The sequence below is a fragment of the Benincasa hispida genome, chromosome 9 (genome assembly GCF_027475165.1).
Source record: "Benincasa hispida cultivar pf3 chromosome 9, pf3_genome.v1.1, whole genome shotgun sequence".
NCBI lineage: Eukaryota > Viridiplantae > Streptophyta > Magnoliopsida > Cucurbitales > Cucurbitaceae > Benincasa > Benincasa hispida.
In genome coordinates this window covers 63,620,961-63,642,066 of record NC_143486.1, presented here as the reverse complement: position 1 = coordinate 63,642,066, position 21,106 = coordinate 63,620,961, and the positions used below count along the sequence as shown (strand labels likewise).

At 35.4% G+C, this 21,106-nt stretch overlaps 1 long non-coding RNA gene across 1 annotated transcript; it reads left to right on the top strand.

Annotated features, from left to right (window-relative positions):
- Positions 1-1,343: 1,343 nt before the first annotated feature.
- LOC150033994 (uncharacterized) lies at positions 1,344-3,982 on the top strand. Its single transcript, XR_016532436.1, has 3 exons — positions 1,344-1,810; positions 2,254-2,294; positions 3,405-3,982. It is a non-coding gene; the product is annotated as an uncharacterized LOC150033994 (long non-coding RNA).
- The last annotated feature ends 17,124 nt before the right edge of the window (positions 3,983-21,106 follow it).

Genomic DNA, 21,106 nt, shown 5'->3' with positions numbered 1-21,106 from the left:
GTTTATAGTCCAACCAATAAACAGAAACCCCTCTCAGACAAATAAGAAGGTAGAGCCCTTTGTTCAAGTCCCAGAGACACCATTTAAGGGAAAACTCATCTACTTACCCTTAAGGCAGGAAGGAGCGAATTCCATCTTGTATTATTATGTTGTCAGTTCCCCACTCGGTCTTGTCCCCAAAATGGTAGGAATATTGGGTCGGGAAACTGGCCACCCTTACCCATGAAAATTAAAGGACAATCCTTCGTGAACAGGAGTTTATAATATACTCAGGATTAAGGCTAAGTCGCCTAGGTCATCCTATTGATAGGAACCTAACTAGTCAATGGTGTTACATCTAATGGTTACTATTTTGCGGTCCAATCTTATACAAACTCATTGCATAGAATACCCCCTACTCGTATGTCACCTACACAAACGTGTTGGATCATTACGTTTGTATCAAATACAAAGTGGGTCGTATCCATAGTGTTACCAGGATAAGGTACCCAACCTTATCCCTATATTATAGACTCTTTAGCATGTATCTTGAATATTGATCCATGTATATCTCCACAAACACTTCAAGACTCATAAGGTAGTCTTGGATATTAGTTTATTGGATTTAAGGTTATTTAGATAAAATAGACAATAATACAAACAATAACGATTATTGATTTAACATCCATAACTCTTTATTGATGACGATCAATTAATAACATTTGCTATTTACGAGTTTTAGGGCATAAAACCCAACAAATATAATATAATCCAGAAGATAAAGCAGAAAACTCTTCCAGTATATGTTTTTCATATGAGATAATAGATATAATATAAAGATACTCCATATTATTCTTTCTACCAGTCTCAATATGATAACCATAGATTTCTTTTTGATTGATTAGAGAACAATGCATTGTTAATTGTAAATTTTGTTCCTCTAGAGAATAATATTTGCTTTTCCAAACCCTTCAATTAGGTTTGCAAAACCTGATATTGTATTGACTTTTGTTTCCAGCATTGTCAGTTTGGAAAAATATTTTTTACCTGTAAGTATTGTATGTATAGTTGCACTATCTGTCAACATAAAATGATTCTATTGTAAAACAACATTTGGAATATATAAAGATTACACTACAAGAAATGTGCTATTTTATAGCTTTTCAACCTAGCCTTTTTAAAAATAGGCTATAAAATCTAAAGTGTGAAAACACGAAAAAAAAAAATGTGAAATGAAAAAAAATTTAGAGTGCGCCAAAAAATTTAGAAGTTGCGTGTCACCCAAATTTTCTTAGGTTTCCTTCTTTCTCTTTTCTCTCTCTGAAACAAAATTTTGCACGCAAAATTTTTGGCCATCTGAAAATTCTCTCAACTCCTCTTGTTTCCCCCCACTCTTTCCCAATTCTTCTCTTTTCCTTGTTGGTTCATCTACGAGCGATGACGAAGAACCAACGATGTCACACTCTCAAATCCCAAATCTTCTTGACCAACCAGAGGATCAGTGAAGGCGACAGAGAGAGACAAGCTCGTGTTCTTGGAATGAGGGACTTACAACTTCGATTTGGAGGATTTGTTAAGGGCTTCGACGGAGGTATTTGGGAAATGAAGCATGGGAACGTCGTACACGATAATGCTAGAAGAAGGGACGACGGTGGAAGTGAAGCGTCTGGATGATGTGGTGGTGACGAAGAAGGAATTTGAAGCCCAAGTGGAGATTTTGGGAAAAATTAAACATGAAAATGTGGTTCCTCTTAAAGTTTTTTACTTCTCCAAACATGAAAAATTGCTTGCTTATGATTACCGGAAGTTTATTGCCTAGTCTTCACGATCAGTAATCTTTTTCTTCCTCCTCCTCTCTATTTTTTTTTATTAATAATGCATTTCTCTTCCTTTATTCATGATAAAATCGAACTTTTCTTAAGAACCCAAGGCTGCAGTTGTTGGTGTTTGTCTTCTATCTACTTCATTTCCTCTTCAGAACAATGTCCTTTGAGTTTTTTAGTTGCAGGTGAAGTATTGAAGGGTGTCACTTTTTCTTCTCTAATGGGTTTCGTTTGATTTTTATTTTCTAGTAGTAGGTGGAGTAGTTTTCCTTTCGAACAATACCACCACGTATTATTTTTTCTTCTTTGATGGGTCTTGTTTGATTTCTATTATAAGCGCTTTGCATTTATTTTGTTTATCACCTGTCAGTTTTATTTTATTTTATTTTATTTTTTTACACTTTAGTGCTCTCTTTGCTTTAAACTGACACCCAGTTGTTTCTCTTTTTAGTTCGCAAAGCTCATGGCTCGTACATCAGAGTCCACTTTAAGGTAGGTTTTATTCGTTGCCTTGCATTCTCTTGTAACAACAATAAACTAGAAGTACTATGAGATAGAGCTTGTACTAGTAGCATTTGAATGTTGCATTTTTGTTTTAGGATACAAATTTTCTCTTTAGGGGGATACACAATGCATACGTTGGTACTAAACATGTAATTTTCTATTAGCCTTGACGTTCTCATTTATCTTATTGAATGTCCCTTCAATAGTTCTTTACTTCTATCCAATGTACAAAAATGCTCGATCTAAAACCATATTCCCTTTGTAGTGCAAGTAATTGATTGATTTTAGTGAGAATTTTATTAGGGTGTTTGTTAATGATGTTATCTTAAAAGGTTTGCTTCTCATTCTAAGAGCTTATGCAGTTTCGAGGGTTGAGAGCTAATGTTGGTCTCATCATTCTTTTTTAGCTACACACATTAATTATACATATTACTTTATTTTGTTGAGCTTAATAAGCACATATAAGTGAGTGTTTCCAAGAACAAGAACTTCCTTAAATTCTTTTTTTGTAAACTAATTATAAAAGTAATGTTTTGTCTGCTTTTGTGAAATAGCTCTTTGTACTTGAAGATTGGTAACTTGGTATACAAGAAGGCAATTCGTACAAGCCGATTATATATTCTTATTTTTTAAAAGTGTTAATTTTTTGTGTTTTTATTATATTAAAGGACCATGTTTACATTTTCTTATTCTGTTAAGGAGTTGTGCCTTCATTCTTGTCACAATAACATACAACCTAAAGTTAAAATTAACCTCCTATGTTAGAGAATAAGTTTCAGGGTTTTTTGTGTGTGCCCATAGTATTTGTAATTGGGCATTTTGGTATATAATAATTCATTTTAGAAGGACTACCATTTTTCCTATCAATTATCATCTTTTTTCATCCTTTCATTTACGATATTTGCTCTATATCAACCTTGAAATTTGGCTTTGGCGCAACTTTTATTATGATGTAGGAACGATTTGTTAAAAGAGGACTATTTTTTGTAGGCTCAAATTCATCAACTTAAAAGGTTGATAACTCTCAAAAAGAGCTATTATTCCTAGTTTAATTCAGACTCGTTATCGGATTTTACGTATTATTTTCCTATTTTGTAGGTACCGGGCAATCAAGAGGTAGAATTAATCATTTGGTGAAGAACGGGGTTAATTTGAAGCAATTTGGAGTTGATTTGAGTATTCAGTCTTCAAATGAGTTGAAATTACCAAAATGTCATCGAGTTCCACCGAGTATAATCAACCATCAAGTACTCGAATAAATTTCCATCGAGTAAAAGGCCATTGAGTATCATTGAGTATCATCGAGTAAAAGGCTGTCGAGTGTAATCGAGTAAAATGCTATATAATAATCAAACGTCGATCATCGAGTAAAGGAGCATCATGCATCGAGTATTGAGTTTTTGACAGAATGCTCAGCGTTGCAATGTTTTCCCTGACACTCATGGCCCTTTCATGTCGAGTGTTGCAACGCTATTTCTAGCGTTGCAATGCTGTGAGGATTTCTATAAATACCTCCCTTTGATTTTATGTCAGAAATATGCTGAATTTTGGAGGCCGAAGTAAAACTTCATTCTTCTTCCTTTCCCTTCAGAATTTGGTGTCTTTAGGTTAGTTTTTCTTTTTTATTTTAAGTTGTAATCGATGGATTGGATGTATATCATAGATTTGTCTATGAATTAAGAGGTAACTCCTATTTAATTTCTTTTGAACAAGAACCCTATGTTTAATTTCTTGAAGGTTTTCTAATTAATTTAACTGAACTGTTGTGGATACTTTGGGTGGATTTGATTTATTCTTAATGGAATCTTTATAAATTGATATGGCAAATTAGTTTATCGAAATTCTTGTTTGCAAAATTGTCATAGCCTATTCATGTATTGATTGATATAGTTGCGCATATTAGGATCGCATGTGTAAAGTCTAGACTTTTTCTGACCAAATGCATATATGCCCTAGTATAATCTTTCCCAAATAAATCATGCTATAAGATATGACTTTCCAACTTGTAGTATGTCTCAACAATTGAACTCTTTCGTAATACAATTCAATTTTAACTTGTATGTCGCTAAGAAGGAAGAGTTGTAAACTGAATTAGGGCTAATTTGGTTTAATATCGAATTTGGCTAATTGGGCTATTAGATTTTCTAATAGGTTGAGGGGTTGATAGATTCAGTGTAATTGATTAATGTCTATTGAAAGAAATTGCATAGGAAACTCTCTCTTGCTCTAAAAATTAGATAGACTCCTATTCTAGATTACATTTACCCTTTTATTTCAATTTCACGCATTTATCTCTTCCACACCAAAACCCCCCCATTTATTGATCTGGTTAGAAAATTAACTTAACAAAACAAATCTCACTTCCCTGCGGATCAACTCGGACTTACCACTGTTGCTATGTCTTTGTAGTGATGGGGTAGTTCAGTATTATAAATTTTCTTTTGATCAAGTCTGAAGTTTATTATTGACGTAAGTTTCAGGCCTGTCAAAAATGGCACCATTTTCGAGGAAGTCATTGATGTTTCGTTAGTTAAATTTCTAGTTAGAGTGCTTTTGATTTGTTTTCCTTTTTGTGTCAGTATTCTAAGCATGGACAAATATCATCAACAAGGATGGGGTCAATCGAGTGGAGCATCTCGACTTAGTGATGAGGTTCGTGACCTTCGAGGTCAATTTGCTGAGTTAACTTCTTTGGTTAGTCAATTGGTTGCAGGTAACCCGCTGCAGGTGCAATCATGTAGGACTGATCACCCTGAGTAAGCATGCCCAAGTCTGTAGTGGAGCCCTATACCACTACTCTATGGGAGGGTATCCTAGTTATATGGATGATGTCTATGGAAACCTAGGATGGGACCAGTTCCACTATGATTCACACCCTGCCACATTTGATATGACGATGCATGCTTACACCACCGACTCAGATATATCAATAGAAGATGTGATTAAACAACTTAATATTAACAATATTGTTTCTGAGTAAGAGATCTGCGACCTCTAGGAGAGCTTTAGTCTTCAAACTAAGGTTGGAGTCGATCTTCAGAGTTTGAGAGACTCAGTCACTCAATCTTCTGATTTAGTTGAAAGAGGATGGAAACCCATATTACACACATCTTATGACATCACCGAGGCGTGCAACGATGAGGTAATCTATGTCAACATAAAGGATGAATTGAAGGATAGGATGCCATGTTTAGAACCAGTTTAGGAGCACTATGGAGAATCTGAGCCTAAACCCGTCGATTTCTAGGTGATGGAGTTAAAGGTTGAGAAACCTCGCCCTGTTCTGCTATCTAGTATATCGTAGATTTTTTTAGTTTTGTTCTTCTTGTTCTCAAGAGTCAGCTGAGTCAGTTGAGTCAGTTGAGTCTTTATTTTCATCCTTGAGTCTTTTGATTTTTTTCTGTTTACCTTTTTTGTCTAATACGAAAAATATCAAATTCAACCTGTTTGGTTCTCTTCAAAAGATGAAGAGCCTTATAGCCTTACCGGGCTATATCGACTCATCCAAGAATGGACCAAAGAAATACGAGAATTTCTTTATGCCTTGACAAGGGATAAGTCAAGTCGAGCAATTGACGTTAAAAATTTTCCCTTCCTGGAGAGAGTCAGGTGAAAAATTTACTGCTTTCTTTATTTGTTTTCTAGATTAGCTTTCTTTTTGTTTTTGTTTTGTAGGGACGACCTAGAAGAGAGGAGAGCATCTTTTTGAAGGCGAGCCTATTACCACCACCATCCAGTGTGCGACATTGTTATCAGGGGAGGTTTTCTGTTCCCTTGTTTTTATTCTTTTTGAGCTATACTTGAAATACATTGGGGACAATGTATCATTTTAAGTTGGGGGTGGGGTACCCATTGGGTAGTTTTTATTAGCTTGGGGTCTTTGAGCGTTATGCCCGGACTATGCTATGTGTTTTGATTGCCTTGTTAGCCTATTTTCTCCGTTGTTATCATGATAGTTTATGATGCACTCTTCTTGTAATAAAATTTGCATGAAAGAACGTTAGAAAATCATAATCGTGATTTTAGCCCAATTTTAAAAAAATATTCTTATCTCTCATGCATCTTTAAGTCATTGTTTTGCGAAATTAAAGTATTGCATGCTTAAAATTGGGTTATCTAGTTTGTATTTCTATTGTCACTCTGAAAGATCCACCTTTAACTTAGGGGTAACTATACTTGTTTTAGAGAAAAATTAGACAAAGTGGATAAAATAGGGCCCATTGTGAATTAAAAAAGAGAGAGAGAGAAAAAAATAAAGAAAAGCAAATTAGTTGCAATTCTGACAAAAAAAAAAAAAAAGCATAAAAAAAATTGAGGCATATGCTAGCGTGCCTGCAAAAAATAGTGTGTGTATGTGCATGGATGGAGGTGAAAAGAGCTACCTCCGTCGTGTCTAGTTAGGGCTCGCGAGAAAAAAGTGATAGATTCTCGACAGTGGGGTGTGAAAGCTAACCCTCTAAGTAAAATAAATGCCCTTTATATATATATATATATATATATATATATATATATTGTGTGTGTTTAGGCACCATTGTCTTAGTGTTGCCCTTTTTTTTGCAAGTGTGGTATGTCCAAGTTCGATAATCAAGCCAGTGTAGAGGAAAACGGGATGAGGGCCTTTTAAAACTTTTTCAGGTTGTGCAAGCTTAGAGAAATTCAATGGCTCGAATCTTTAGTATTCTAAGAAAGAGAACTCCCATTCGATGCCAGAACTGATCAAGAATTAGCAAAACTCTAGGCTCACTCATGCATGAATAGATGGGGAATCATTCTTAAACTTGTGCTTCATTGATCGATCATAATTGATTTTCATGCTTAAATTTCAAATTTCATTTGGTTTCACTATTGAGACTGGAGTAACAACCTTGTGAATTAAGCTAGCATATCTTTAGTTATTTTATATTCTATTTGATTATGTGTTTCTACCTTGCTCGGAACGAGCAAGAATTAAATTGGGGGTGTTTAATAGATCTCAAAAAGAGCTATTATTCCTAGCTTAATTTGGGTTTGTTATGGAATTTTACGTGTTTATTTCCCTATGTTGTAGGTACCGAGTAATCAAGAGGTAGAATTAATCATTTAGTGAAGAACGGGGATAATTTGAAGTAATTTGGAGTTTATTTAAGCATCTGGGCTTAAAAAGAGTTGGAATTACTAAAATGCCATCGAGTTCCACCGAGTATAATCAACCATCGAGTAATCGAGTAAAATGGCATCGAGTATAAGCGAGTATAATCAACCATCGAGTAATTGAGTAATCGAGTAAATTGCCATCGAGTAAAAGGCCATCGAGTATCATCGAGTAAAAGGCTGTCGAGTATAATCAAGTAAAATGTTATCGAGTAATTGAGCGTCGAGCATCAATAAAGGAGCATCGTGCATCGAGTATCGAGTTTTTGAAAGAATGCTCAGTGTTGCAACGTTTTCCCTGACGCTCGTGGCCCTTTCCTATCGAGCGCTGCAATGCTGCGAAGATTTCTGTAAATACTTCCCTTCGGTTTTAGGTCAAAAATATGCTGAATTTTGGTGGCCAAAGTAAAACTTCATTCTTCTTCCTTTCCCTTTAGAATTTGGTATCTTTAGGTTAGTTTTTCTTTTTATTTTGGGTTGTAATCAATGGATTGGATGTATAACTCAGATTTATCTATGAATTAAGAGGTAAATCCTATCTAGTTTCTTTTGAGCAAGAGCCCCTATGTTGAATTTCTTGAAGGTTTTCTAATTAATTTAACTGAACTGTTGTGGATCCTTTAGGTGGATTTGATTTATTCTTAATGGACTTTTTGCAAATTGATCTGACAAATTAGTTTATCGAAATTCTTATTTACAAAATCGTCATAGCCTATACATATATTGATTGATTTAATTGTGCATATTAGGATCGCATGTGTAAAGTCTAGACTTTTTCTGACCAAATGTATGTATGCCCTAGTATAATCTTTCCCAAATAAAATCATGTTATAAGATATGACTTTCCGGCTTATAGTATGTCTCAACAATTGAACCCTTTTGTAATGTAATTCAATTTTAACTTGTATGTCGCTAAGAAGGAAGAGTTGTAAATTGAATTAGGGCTAATTTGGTTTAATATAGAATTTGGCTAATTGGTAGATTTTCTAATAGGTTGAAGGGTTGACAGATTCAATGTAATTAATTGATGCCTAATGAAAGAAATTGCTTATGAAACTCTCTCTTCCTCTAGAAATTAGATAAACTCTTATTCTAGATTACATTTACCCTTTTCTTTCAATTTCACGCATTTATCTCTTCCATACCAAAACCCCCATTTATCGCTCTGGTTAGAAAATTAACTTAACGAAACAAATTGTGCTTCCCTGTGGATCGACTCGGACTTACCACTGTTACTACGGTCTTTGTAGTGACAAGAGTAGTTCGATATTATAAATTTTCTTTTGATCAAGTCTAAGTTTATTAACGATGTAAATTTTAGGCCTGTCAGTTCATATAGGTGTGATTATAATAGTTCTTTTAATCAATGTAATGTGATCGTTATGTCTCTACTGTGTTCTTATATTATCTTTTTCGCCCAAATGCTAGTTGTTGGAGCAAGAATTTGTCCCCTTGAAACAATAAATAATTAAGGAATTAAACTGATAGACCCCCCATATTTAGAAAATATGAAAGGAGAATTAACAAAAAGGATAAGAAGGGGGGTATAAATGTAAATGAAGGAGAGAATAAAAGCAGTTAGAGATGGGACCACTAGGGGAGGAGGAATAAATCTGTTATTAATTTGTTATTTGAGGGTGACTAATTTAGTATATGAGGTAGGAGGAGGGATGGATATCGAATTTTTATCTTAGAATTAAGCTTGTAAGCTGTAAGGGGAGGAGGTCTCGGGTTCCTAGGCTATTTTGAGTCAAAACAGTGAATACATAACCGAGTTTCTATCAATTTGGTATCAGAGCCGTTTGTTCTTGGGAAGGGTATGGTGAAGAAGATGGAAGCAAGATTATCAGCTGTGGAAGAACAGCTCACCTTACTACAAGTAGGAATGGAAAATAGGATGGATCAACGGTTTAGGGAGATGCAACAAATCACTGAGAGCATGATGATAGCAAAGATCGAAGCCTTGGGAGAAACTCTGGAGCAGAAAATGATCCGTCCGCTGGAAGTATGGTCGAAGAAATTGGAAATACTCAAGGAAGGGGAATCAGGATCATCGGAGAAAACAGTGATGGACAGAGGGAAACAGCCGGCGAGGGAGGATGTTGGCGAGAGAAGAGAAGTGTCGTTGTTCGACATGAGGTTGCGAAAACTGGAAATTCCGATATTCAAAGGGGAAATAGGAGAAGATCCGATGGGTTGGTTTCACAGAGTAGAAAGGTATTTCGTAGTTAATCGTTTATCGGAGAAGGATAAAATCGAAGCTGCGATTCTGTGTTTGGAAGGTGAAGCATTGGAATGGCATCAATGGGAGGAAGAGAGAACACCGATGAATACCTGGGCAAAGTTTAAGGCGCATCTCCTGCTGCGCTTCCTACCGATCAAAGAAGAAGATCGGAGAGCCCAGTTCCTTACTCTGAAGCAGGACGGCAGCGTTCGTGCATACCGGCGGCGATTCGAGCAGCTTTTGGGATCGTTGAAGGACCTTTCAGACGAAATATTGGAAAGTAAGTTTGTTCGTGGGCTAAAGAATGATATCCAAATCGAGATGAGAATGTTTAAGTTAATTGGGTTGAAGGAGAAGATGAGGATGGCTCAAATCATTGAAGACATGGAGGAAGCCCGAAGGAAGAAATGGGGCGGAGGCACCCCAAATCCATCGAAGTCTACGGGGGCGTCTTCGAACTCGGGGCTCAATACAACCACGGGTCAACTCGGCCCCACCCCGAACCAAAACACACAGTCGATCGCCCGAACAATTTCTCTCAACCCAACCCACGCGGGAGGTACGCCTTCTAACTCAGTCACACTAAAAGACGTAAATGGTAGATCATTCACGATCGGTGCGTTCAAACGGCTGTCTGACAACAAAATGCAGAATCGAAGGGACAAGGGGCTATGCTATCAATGTGAAGAAAAATATACGCCGGGGCACCGATGCAAAAGAAAGGAATTGAGTATCCTGCTGTACCACAATGAGGAAGAAGGAACAGAAAAAGCAGAAGAGTCAAGCAAAGTTGAAGCTCCAGCGACCACTACGCTGGAATCGATGGTGATGAAGACTACCGATCACGAGGCAGCAGAACTCTCTCTCAACTCGCTGGCGAGAATTGACTCGCCCCGAACAATTAAGGTCAGAGGAGCTATCGGGGACAAGGATGTGGTCGTTCTTATCGACAGCGGAGCATCCCACAATTTCATCGATAAAGAGCTGGTGTCGTCCCTGAAATTACCACAGATGCCCACGACAAGCTACGGGATCATGTTGGGGATAGGAACTTCAGTGAGGACGACGGGTGTCTGTAAAGGGGTAATTCTTAATCTCTCTAATCTCACTATTATCAATGACTTATTCCCTTTACCTCTGGGCAACATTGATGTGGTGTTGGGAGTACAATGGCTAATGACTTTAGGACGGGTTGAATGTGATTGGGGAACGTCGGAGATGGAGTTTCAAATCGGAGATTGGCAAGTGCACTTGAAAGGGAACCGCAATCTGATGAAAGCCCAAATCTCGCTGAAATCGATGATGAAACTGGTCAGAGAAGAGGGCCAAGGTATATTACTCGAGTTGAGTTCTCTTTTAACCACTGAGAGGGAAGATGGAGGCCGACCAAAAATCCAAGAAATTCTAAGAAAGTACCACTCAGTCTTTCAAGCAGTAGAGAGGCTACCTCCAGTGTGACACCATGAGCATCATATTGAGCTCAAGTCGGGGGCAGGACCGATGAATATCAGGCCATATAGATACCCACAGTTCCAGAAGGATGAGATTGAGAAATTGGTCGAAGAGATGCTCACTGTCAGGATTATTCAACCGAGTGTAAGTCCTTTCTCCAGCCCTGTATTATTAGTAAAGAAGAAGGATGGGAGCTGACGATTTTATGTTGACTATAGAGCTTTGAACCAAGTCACGATACCAGATAATTTTCCTATCCCAATGGTCGACGAACTTCTAGATGAATTAGCTGAAGCACGAGTCTTCTCCAAAATTGACTTGAAATCTGGCTACCATCAAATTCGGGTGGCCCCTTCAGATGTCCACAAAACGACATTCCACACTCATGAAGGCCATTACGAGTTTCTAGTCATGCCATTCGGATTAAGAAACGCCCCGTCAATGTTTCAATTGGTAATTAACGATCTTTTACATTTATACTTACGAAAATTTGTATTAGTATTCTTCGATGATATCCTAATCTACAGTTCTTCATTGTATGATCATGTGCATCATTTATCCTTGGTACTGCAAGCATTGGAAGATAACCAGTTCATGGCCAATCTCAAGAAGTACACTTTTGCGGAAAATCAGATCGATTACTTAGGTCATATAATATCAGAGGATGGAATGGTTGTAGACCCATCGAAGGTAGAGGCTATGCTTCAATGGCCAACCCCGACTACAGTAAAGCAACTAAGGGGATTTTTGGGGCTGATCAGATACTACCGTAAATTTGTAGTCCATTATGGCTCCATTGCTTTCCCATTAACGCAGCAGCTCAAGAAAGACAAGTTACAATGGGATAAGGAAACTCAGGAGGCCTTCGAGATCTTGAAGCAAAGAATGGCCCAACTTTCTACCCTCAAGCTCCCTGATTTCAACCAAGTTTTTATAGTAGAGACTGATGCATCAGGGGTAGGAGTTGGAGCGGTATTGATGCAAGAAGGGCGACTGGTAGCCTATTTCAGCAAGGCTTTCCCACCAACGCATCGCCTTAAGGCTGTATACAAACGGGAGCTAATTGGCATAGTCATGGCTGTGCAGAAATGGCGGCTCTACCTGTTGGGAAGAAAGTTCACCATGCAGATAGATCAAGAGAGCCTTAAATTTTTGTTGGAGCAGCGTATTATAGCAGGGGAATACCAAAAGCGGGTGGCCAAATTGATCGGGTACAAATTTGATATCAAATACAAGAGGGGATTAGAGAACTCGGCAGTCGATGCATTGTCTAGATTACCTACCACGGTGGAGATGTCGATGCTTAGCATGATGATCTCACTCAATCCGGTGATATTCACCAGCCAAGTCGAACAGGATCCGTAACTAAGAGCTATCCGGGATAATATTCGAGTAGGGCAGTCGCACCCCCGAGGGTATACACTACAAAGAGGCCTTCTACTATATAAGCAGTGCATTACTCTACCACCACAGTCACCCACCATACCATTGCTCTTGCAAGAGTTCCACAATAATCCAATCGGAGGACACAACGGGGTAGTTAAGATGTATCAACGATTAAAGAAAGAATTCTTTTGGACAGGCATGAAAGCAAGAGTGAAGGTGTTCGTGGGGGACTGCTCGGTCTGTCAACAAGCCAAGTATCTAGCACTAGCCCCTGCCGGACTACTACAACCACTGCCTATCCCCCAGCTCACTTGGCAAGATATCAGCATGGACTTCGTGGATGGCCTGCCAAAATCCGAGGGCTATAACTCAGTCTTAGTGGCGGTTGATCGGCTATCCAAATATGCACACTTCATTGCCCTCCGCCACCCATATACCACAGCAACCGTGGCTGGTCTGTTCTTAAAAGAAGTTGTACGACTACATGGAGTACCGAGAAGCATCATATGGGATAGGGATAAAGTGTTCACTAGCTTAATTTAGGAAGAGTTGTTCAAACAAATGGGGACACAACTCAAAAGAAGCACATCCTACCATCCACAAATGGATGGACAAACAGAAGTGGTCAATTGGGGATTAGAAGCATACCTCCGATGCTTCACCATGGAGACACCATCACAGTGGCATAAATGGCTAGCGTGGGCTGAGTACAATTACAACACGCCTTACCACACAGCCATCAAACGGACACCTTACGAGGTATTATATGGAAGACCAACACCTCCACCAATCTATTATGAACAGGGGAATGCAATAGTTGGGGAAGTAGACGTGTTACTAAAAAACAGAGATGACATGCTCAAACAATTGAAGAAAACATTGGAAGAAACCCAACAACGAATGAAGGCCCTAGCAGACTCTAAACGACGATAAGTGAACTTCGAAATTTCAGATTGGGTATACATCAAGCTGAAGCCATACCGCCAAGGCTCTTTACTGGTGCACAAGCATCCCAAATTAGCTCCACGCTACATTGGCCCTTTTCAAATAATCCAAAGGATTGGACCAGTAGCATACAAACTTGACCTACCCCCCAATGTAAGCATACATCCTATAATACATATTTCACAATTAAGAAAAACCGAGGGGACCTTACTGCCGAGATTCTCATCACCAACAGTGGAACTATTCGGGAAGCAGCTCAAACTAGTGTCGGTTTTGGGGGTCCGGAAGATTGGTTCGACCATATCATCACCTAATGATTTTGAAGTACGCATACAGTGGGAAGACTTACCAATCGAAGATGCAACATGGGAAGGAGGAGCATAGATAGTTGACCAATTCCCGTACTTTCACGAGGACAAGATGGTGCTTTGGGGGGAGGATAATGATAGACCCCCATATTTAGAAAATATGAAAGGAGAATTAACAAAAAGAATAGGAAGGGGGGTACAAATGTAAATAAGGGAGAGAATAAAAGTAGTTAGAGATGGGACCACTAGGGGAGGAGGAAGAAATCTGTTATTAATCTATTATTTGAGGGTGACTGATTTAGTATAAAAATATGAGGTAGGGGGAGGGATGAATATCGAATTTTTATCTTAGAATTAAGCTTGTAAGCTGTAAGGGGAGGAGGTCTCGACTTCTTAGGCTATTTTGAGTCAAAGCAGTGAATACATAACCGAGTTTCTATCATAAACTTAAGATGTTCTTATATCATCTTTTGTTATGATGTTTTGTTTTTCACAAGTAAACTAATTTGTCAACTTGGTATTAAGGAATTGGACCAATTTCATTTCTTTTGTTCAAATGGCAGAGCGGAGAGGAGTCACCAGAAGACTTTCAACAGTCAGTATTGCAGAGAGATTCGTATCCTTCATATAAAAAGCTGGATGACTCAGAAAAAAGGGACAAATACTGACACTTATAGTTGCAGGCCAAACCACCATAGATGTTGCTATGATGTGAAGTATCAAGTTCCTATATGAGAAGAACGAGGACCAAGAAATTAAGGTTGCAGGTAAGATCCACAACTTGTTTAAGTTACCTTAAGAAAAGCTACCAAAGTTAACCATAATCCAGGACTCTTCATTCTTTTCATTCCAACGACTAAGATTTATAATAATTTGAACCAAGCTAAGCATGAACTATGAGCTTGTTATACTGTTTAAAAAAAAAAAAAAAAAAAAATTAGTGGATTGTACCTGTGCTTGAAATTTTATTGATTCAGGCAAGATATTTGTAAAACTTCCTAAGTTCGTTGATTTTATAATAAAATGTGAAAGTAAATGCCTTTTGAGTCAAAGGTTGGATGAAGCTGTATTTTTTTGGATCCACGATAATTTTTGTAGCATGTGCAAACTCGGTGCATTATGCATATAAATATGATAATCTTTCCGGGATTATACATCCATGCTTGCTTGGATAATTTTTTTAGATTAAAAACTTGATGAAAACCACCTCTATTACGACGCTTGTCTTTACGTATGTTTCGTGTGGTTAAATCCTTTCTTTATTGTGTACATTGTAAAGTAAATTTATTACTGACTAAGGACTTCTATTAACTAGGTTTCTATGTCTTAGTTAAATAAATCGTGTGTGATGGGACCTTGATACCATTTCTTATTTAGGCATCTTAGCCTTAAAATTCCATTTTTTTGAGACATTTTCAATTCAATTGGTAATATTTCTTCTATAATTATTTTTTGATTTGCCTTGACTTTGGATTGTTTGTGAGAAATTCTGAGCTGAAACTATCATCTTATTAGAATGTGAAAAGCTTGGATAATTTATATTTTGTTTAAGCTTCTGCTTATTGGAGATCATGTCTCTTTTAAAGACCAACATTGATTCACTATTCCCATTTTCCAAACTCATCACAAGTCGGGTTGTTTTGGAGTGAACTCTACATTGTTGCAGACTTGTAATTGTAGTAAGAACTATCTTATTGTATGTGTATGTGTGTGAAGTCCGTGGCTAAACAATGGTATGATTATCAATTTTTAACTCTTGGTTGATGAATACTAGCTAAATTATGGTTTTTCATCTTGCTTAATAATGCATGATAGATATTAGTATCCTAGAAACCAAAGCGTGAATACCACTATCTCTTATGTGTCTTGGTGAGCTGCGTCAAGCTTTTTTTTTTTTTTAATGTTCTTATATTCTATCATTTTTTTTCTTACTGAAAGTTTGTTTTTTTTAATATATTGATTATTTGATTGGGATGTTCATTTGGGTTTGAGGTGGGGAAGGATATTTTAGGGTAATTGTTTGTTAAAGTTATTAAAGAATATAGATAATGCTTGGTTTGTGAAAGAAATATATTGGTTATGTTTGTGGGATGATTAAGTAACCTTACAGAAAATATTATACAATGACTTGAAAACTTTCAAACATTATTTTTTATGTTTATTTGGTTAAGACTTGTTCTCTTTATGTCCTCCCCCTTCTCTCCTCTCTCTATCTCTCTAATTTTTTTTTTTTTTTTTATCTTGTCCATACTCTCTACTTTTCAATTAACCATTTTGAGTTAAGTGTTTTTGGTCCTTGAAAAATTAGTAGATCTACAATTTAATGTAGTTTTTTGTGTATTTTGAGGTCGAAACACAGCGTGGTGTTGAGAATTTGTTTTTTTTTTTTTTTTTTTTTTCATGATGTTCAAAAGGAAAGAAAGGGCTAAATGCTTGTGACTTGTGTCAATGGGGTGGGAGTGACAAATTGAATTATTGAAATTGGATAGAACATAACATGATTATAGGACTTTTAGAGAAATTTTAGGGTACACTTCCGAGCCAGTTTCTTATTACTTACACATGAACTTGGTTTTGGAATTGGTTGATAATGTTATCTTCAAAATTATTGAGATCCAAATTTTTTATAAAAAATCTTCCATATTATTATCTTTTGTTTAATCTCTGCAGATGATACTGCTAATCATGCATAAAAGAAGAGTGAAGAGATGAAGGATAAAGATATGAGTTCTATTTATCAGGATTAAAGAACACAATCATATCATCTTATCTCATCAGTCTATTATAGTGACCAAGATGTTTATACCCATCCTCAGAATTCGTACATTTCCATGGTGAACTCAGCGGTGAATATCTTTCATCAAATAAACTCAATTCCTTGTTTACAATTCCATGGTGAACTCTTGACTTTCTTTAAGTTTGTGGATCACTATAACACTGCCCTCATTTAAACCAAGAGTTTTCCCAATTGAGGTCGTGGTTGTTGTTGCTAGGTGAGTTTTTGCCATGTTTATATTATTGTTTCTTTAGAGGGGGGAATGAATAAAGCAAGTTGTTTATAGAAACCGAATGATTTTGTTCTCTATAGGTTGGTGACACCATACTCCCCATTTAAATGTTGTTTTGTCTGTTATATATGTAATGTAACGACCCGGCTACTTAGGACTTAAACTAGGTTGTTACTATAGACATGCATGCATATAACTCAAATTGACATCTTTTCATGACTTAGTAAAATAAAATAAATAACATAAAATAATTAACTTCATTAAAACTAAATAACTAAAATTCATTTAGCAGGGTATCCTAAAAACCATAAAACAAAACTAGAAAATTCTTTTAAAAAGTCGGAAGCATAAATATTAAAACTTTGAGTTCAAACATCGAGACTAGAAATTTTAGAACATAAAATCCTAAAAACATGAGCGAAAGCATATGACTAGCCCCAGTGACTTGATTATAGATTCTGTTTATCATTTGCCGGCATATTCTTACCCTTACCTAAAAAATAAACATGAGAAAGAATGAGTATAAAATACTAAGTAAGTAACCCTACTATCGGGGTCAAGCTAAGCATTTATGTCCTCTAGATGCCACTTCCTAGTGGGACGTACATAAACCTCTACTTTCCATGGGATGGCTAACTAGTGCATAGTTGAACCCACTATACTGTAGATTAGGTGTACCCATAAACTTCTGATGAATCCCAAAGGAAACACAAACCTCTGGTGAAGTCCTGAAGGAGATCACCACCTCTGGTGAATACCGAAGGAAACACGAACATCTGGTGAATCTCGAAGGAAACACATATTATATATTAAAGATAACATTGAGAGCGAGCTATTATATGTTAAAGATAGCTTCAATGACTAATGCTATCGAATGTTTTCATAGCCATGTATACATGCTATATCTTCATACTCTACTATAGCATCCATTATAACTCTACAAAAAGGCTATAGAAAGTCCCAGACTTTTAATAACATAGACTGTCAGGACTTTCAAAAAAGCTATAAAAGATCTTTTATAGCCTTTTTATAGCCTTTTTTTGTTAGCTATCGTAACCACTATTTCTTGTAGTGAACATCTACTAAGAGGAAAAAAAACATGGAGATAAATAAAAAAAAACAACATTAAGCCTAAATATTTTCAAAGTCAAAAGAAACACTTGATGTTCCATTAATTTTGCCGATTTTCTCTTCGTGAGATTCAAAGAAGTCCGTCACATCTAAATTCGTTATATGGGATGGGTCAAATATGACATTATCCTCGTAAGCAAAATTTGTTTTCACATTTTTATCTTTTTTCCTTTAGAGATGCTTGATAGAGATCAACTAATTGTTTTGACATACGACAGGTACATTACCAATGCTCAGTCATTCCGCATTCGAAGCATTTATTTTCAACACTTTTTAAACTCTTATCTTGTGGAGCTTTTCCTTTGTAATCATCATTTTGTGTGGTTTTTTTTTTTTTTTTTTGAAATTTGAATGATTAGAATGACTACCATGAAAATAATAATTATTTCTTCCTCTGCCATGGACATGACCTCGACCACGACCACGACATCGACCACGATTATTATTAAAATTCACAATATTCACTTCAGGGAATGGTGTTTCCCCGATTGATCGATATTCATAATTTTTCATTAATAACTCATTATTTTGTCTGGCCATGAGAAGACATGAAATTAGTTCAGAATATTGTTTGAAACATTTCTCTCGATATTGCTGCTATAGGAGCATATTCGAGACATGAAATATAAAAATGTCTTCACTAACATATCAACATCAATAATTTTCTCTCCTCATAACGATAGTTTCGAACTGATTTTTAAATAATATGAAATTGTAATCGCTTACTAATTTGAAATCTTGTAGCATCAATGCATCCACTCATAACGAGCTTTAGGAAGAATAACTATTTTTTTATGATCATACCTCTCTTTAAAAATTTTCCACAAGATATGAGGATCTTTTATTGTAAGATACTCCATTTTCAATCCTTCGTGAAGATGATGATTAAGGAAAATCATAGCTTTTGTTTTGTCCTGATTGGATATCATATTTCATTCTTTAATAGTTTCTCTAAGATTCATAGCATCTACTGGATTTTAGTATCAAGTATCTATGACAAATAATTACTGTTAATATCAAGGGTGACAAATTATAATTTTGTGAGATTTTTCATGACAGCAATAGCATAAAATATTGTATTTATTTTAGAAATTTAATAGAAATTAAAAATGCAAAATAACGTTAAATTCATTAATTATAACGAAAAGGGAAAATCACATACCTTTTTAGCGAGGAGAACGATAGGAACTCGTGCTGATAACGTGTTGTGAATTTGAGGAGCACAATGACACATAACGAGAACACATATATGAAGAAAATATTATATAATAATAATATATAATAAAATAAATAAATATATAAATAAATAAAATAAGTAAATAACAAAAAGTAAATAAAATAACAAAGAGTGGATTTCTCCACTTTCTCCAATATTTTTAGATTGATCACCAATATGTATCTCTTTCAAAACCCACAAAATGTCACTATTTATAAACAATTTGGTAAGTAGAATGGACATTATGAATAAGTAACACATGGCCAGTAGATAGTAATAATGTACATCTACATTATACCTAATTTAATATATTTATAATCGATATATCCCTTCTAAAATTAAAAATATCAATAACACCAAGAATAAAAAAATGAAATATATATGGAGAATGAAAAACATTTTATTTTCAAAAAAAAAAAAAAGATATTTAAAAAGGCAAGAAAATTCAAGAACGTTTCCTGCAAATTGCTTTGAATTGGACCATAAACACAACAATGAGAATTAGGTACAAATAGTAACAAAACAAAGAAAAATTGAAAATGTTTGAATGTTGAAAAATTTTAGAGATTAGGAAAGGCGACAAAAGTACGGACGTACAAAGTCAAGGCCTTGGTTTCTCACCAGCCTGTCGGTGCTCATTGAAGCTTCCTACTCATTTTCATTCCTTTTTACTTTTATTTTTATTTTTTCCAATTGGATATCTTAATTTGTATTTGAGAGAAAACAAAAAATTATGGGTTATTTTCTATTGAAAAAATCATTCACAACTAAACTAAAATAATTATTATATATCCCTTAAATGTAATCTTTTAACTCTACGTCTTTACCATTTTAATTAGAGGTAATTACAAATATAACAATTAAATTCAAAGTATTAGTAGATATAGTACAATGTAAAAGAATTCATAGATAAACAAAATTTAGATGATGTGATTCTAGGAGCCTATGATTAATAGACTATCTAGTTGAAGGAATTCTATCAACAATATAGTTTATAACTAATAGATTTTGTAATATTTGCGATTCTTTAAAAATGTTATTACATACTTAGCCCTTAAAGTATTACTCTTTGCAATTACCTTTTTTTTAATTATTATGGTGTATGTATATTTGTTATTTAGAAAAAATAATTGATTCTTATGATGCATGTATGTACATATTTAGAAAAATGTCAATAAAATTAACAAAAATGTCAAAAGAAAAGTAGATCCAATTTTAATTTGAAAAAAGAAAAGGAAAAAAAAAAACTACAATTCAAAACAAAAGCATAAATTAAAATGAAAAATTGGAAGGAAAAAAAATTCAAACCAAGAACTAAATCGATAATAAGTCGAACAAAATAAATCATCATAGGTTGGTCTAGTCGTAAAATATGAGACATAGTCTCAATAAATGGCTAAGAGGTTTAGGGTTAATCCATGGTAACCATCTACCTATAAATTAATTTACTACAAGTTTTCTTTGACACCTAGATGTGGTAGAGTCATGTGTAGGGGTGTTCACGGTTCGATTTGGGGTTTTTTTTTTTTTTTGTCTTTTTTAACTTTTTATGCTTTTTCATATTTTCTAAATTATTAACGGTTTGGTTTCACAGTTTTTTTTTTAATTTTTATGTTTTTTTATATTTTTTAAATTATATATATATATATATATATTAAAAAACGGTTCAGTTCGGTTTCAAATCGATTTTAGATTTGAAACCAAACCGAATCACATTAAATCAAACTAAACCACATTAGTTTGGTTTCAATTCAGTTTGGTTTTAGTAGTTTCAATAATCATCCTTAGTCATGCGAGTTGTCCCGTGAGATAAGTTGAAAAGCGTGTACGCTAGCCCAAACACTCAGAATATATATAAACAAAAAAAAAGTCGAACAAAATAAAAAAAAAATGGTCCTATTAGTTTTTTCTTTTATTGGACATTAATTTGGTTTCCTTTATAAAATTCGTTGGTTTGTTTTAGTTCTAGGTTGACCCCAAAATCAAGAAAATCAAACCAA